This window comes from Ascidia mentula (genome assembly GCF_947561715.1).
Source record: "Ascidia mentula chromosome 2 unlocalized genomic scaffold, kaAscMent1.1 SUPER_2_unloc_2, whole genome shotgun sequence".
NCBI lineage: Eukaryota > Metazoa > Chordata > Ascidiacea > Phlebobranchia > Ascidiidae > Ascidia > Ascidia mentula.
The window spans coordinates 22,501-25,000 of NW_028113665.1; the positions used below are offsets into that span (position 1 = coordinate 22,501).

General features: G+C 61.3%; 3 non-coding genes across 3 annotated transcripts in view; all 3 read left to right on the plus strand.

The window, feature by feature from the left end:
• The window catches only part of LOC145915522 (small subunit ribosomal RNA), a 1,824-nt gene extending 957 nt beyond the window's left edge, over positions 1–867 (plus strand). The window contains exon 1 of the ribosomal RNA XR_014403890.1: positions 1–867. This exon is cut by the window's left edge and continues 957 nt beyond it. This is a non-coding gene — a ribosomal RNA (small subunit ribosomal RNA).
• A 259-nt stretch (positions 868–1,126) lies between these two features.
• On the plus strand, positions 1,127–1,280 carry LOC145915714 (5.8S ribosomal RNA). Its single transcript, XR_014404047.1, has one exon. It is a non-coding gene; the product is annotated as a 5.8S ribosomal RNA (ribosomal RNA).
• A 244-nt stretch (positions 1,281–1,524) lies between these two features.
• LOC145915627 (large subunit ribosomal RNA) overlaps positions 1,525–2,500 on the plus strand; it is a 3,686-nt gene continuing 2,710 nt past the window's right edge. The window contains exon 1 of the ribosomal RNA XR_014403987.1: positions 1,525–2,500. This exon is cut by the window's right edge and continues 2,710 nt beyond it. This is a non-coding gene — a ribosomal RNA (large subunit ribosomal RNA).

Sequence of the window (2,500 nt, forward strand, 5' to 3'; positions counted from 1 at the left end):
GAAAGCATTTGCCAAGAATGTTTTCTTTAATCAAGAGCGAAAGTCAGAGGTTCGAAGACGATCAGATACCGTCCTAGTTCTGACTATAAACGATGCCAACCAGCGATCGGGGGGCGTTACTTTGACGACCCCTCCGGCAGCTTGCGGGAAACCAAAGTCTTTGGGTTCCGGGGGAAGTATGGTTGCAAAGCTGAAACTTAAAGGAATTGACGGAAGGGCACCACCAGGCGTGGAGCCTGCGGCTTAATTTGACTCAACACGGGGAATCTCACCCGGCCCGGACACAGTGAGGATTGACAGATTGAGAGCTCTTTCTTGATTCTGTGGGTGGTGGTGCATGGCCGTTCTTAGTTGGTGGAGCGATTTGTCTGGTTAATTCCGATAACGAACGAGACTCTGGCTTGCTAACTAGTTACGCGACCCTATCGGTCGGCGTTGAACTTCTTAGAGGGACTAGTGGCGCTTAGCCACACGAGATTGAGCAATAACAGGTCTGTGATGCCCTTAGATGTTCGGGGCCGCACGCGCGCTACACTGACCGGATCAGCGTGTCGCCGCCTAGGCCGGAAGGTCCGGGTAACCCGCTGAACCCCGGTCGTGCTAGGGATAGGGAATTGCAATTGTTTCCCTTGAACGAGGAATGCCCAGTAAGCGCGAGTCATCAGCTCGCGTTGATTACGTCCCTGCCCTTTGTACACACCGCCCGTCGCTACTACCGATTGAATGGTTTAGTGAGGTCCTCCGATTGGACCTGGCGCGTTCGGCAACGGCCGCGCCGGCGTCCGAGAAGACGATCTAACTTGATCATTTAGAGGAAGTAAAAGTCGTAACAAGGTTTCCGTAGGTGAACCTGCGGAAGGATCATTACCGGCCGATCGCCGATCGAGTGGTCGTGCGTTCGACAGGTGGAGAAGGCTCCGTATCTTGGCGGCCGCGCACGCCCTTCGTCGCTGTTGAGGCGCACGCGATTGCACTTCGGTCACCCTGTTTCGTTCTGCGCCGAGTGCCGTGGCCATGTGCCAGGCTGGCTTCATGCGTCGCCTACGGCTGGCGACCGCTCGGCCACCGCTTTTTCGACTGTGCAATCCGGCTGGGTCGCGCTTGTCCAACTGACGAAGTCACGGAGGGCTCTTGGCGGTGGATCACTCGGCTCGCGAGTCGATGAAGGACGCAGCTAGCTGCGTGAATTAATGTGAATTGCAGGACACATTGAGCATCGACGTTCTGAACGCAAATTGCGGCACCGGGTCAATCCCGGCGCCACGCCCGCCTCAGGGTCGCGTTGTAACGTTCCCGCGCGGCGACGCGTCGGGCCGGTGCGGTGTCGGCCGTTGCCACGGTCGTCCCGCCCAGGACAGCACGAACGCAGTGTCAGCGCGCGAAACCGAACGCGGCGTGCGTCTCGTTACGAGTCGGCCTCGAAGAGGATCCCGGCCCGGAGCAGCACGGCTCGCGTTCGGGCGCGGCGCTCGCACGAGCTTCGGTGGCGCGCGCGTGTCTCTCGCAAACGAGGCACTGGATTATCGGCCTGAGGTCGGACGAGGCTACCCGCTGAATTTAAGCATATTACTAAGCGGAGGAAAAGAAACTAACGAGGATTCCCCCAGTAACGGCGAGTGAAGTGGGAAGTGCCCATCGCCGAATCCGCGCGCCTCTGCGGCGCGTGGAATTGTGGCGTAAGGAATTCGCTGCGCGTACGTCGTTCGCCGCCCGCGTCCTTCTGATCGAGGCCTCGTCCCGGTGCGGGTGTCAGGCCCATGGTGGCGGCGAGGGCGCGCGCTCTGCGTCTTCCCAGAGTCGGGTTGTTTGGGAATGCAGCCCAAAGCGGGTGGTAAACTCCATCTAAGGCTAAATACTGTCGCGAGACCGATAGCGAACAAGTACCGTGAGGGAAAGTTGAAAAGCACTTTGAAGAGAGAGTTAAAGAGTACGTGAAACCGTCGAGAGGCAAACGGGAGGGCCTGTCGAGTCGCGCGACGCTTTCAGCTGAAGCCGAGCGGAGCGTGTGGGCGTGCGGAGCCTTGCGGCCCGTCGTTCGCGCTGTCCTCCGAGCAGCTCCAGCGCACTAGCGCCGTGCGAAGGCCGCGACCGTCTGGGAGGCGGCGAGAAGGCCGCGCGCAAGGTAGCCCGCCCCCGGGTGGGTGTTATAGGCGCGCGGACACGTCGGCCCGTCGCCCGGGCGAGGAGGGATCGCCGCGTCTGCCCTTCGTGGGCCGGGCGTCCCGTCCGAGCCGGTGCGTCGCCGGTTGGGGACTGTGCTCAGTGCCCAGTTGCGGCGTGTCGGTTGCGGGTGGGCAGCGCCGCGCGAGACGCACGGGGTCCGCGGCTAACGTCAGCCACCTTCCCGACCCGTCTTGAAACACGGACCAAGGAGTCTAACGTGCGCGCGAGCCACGGGGCAGTGCGAAACCCATGGGCGCAGTGAAAGTGAATGTCGGCGCGGTCCGGCGGAGGTGAGATGCCGTCTCTCTGGACGGCCGCATCACCGGCCGATCTCGTC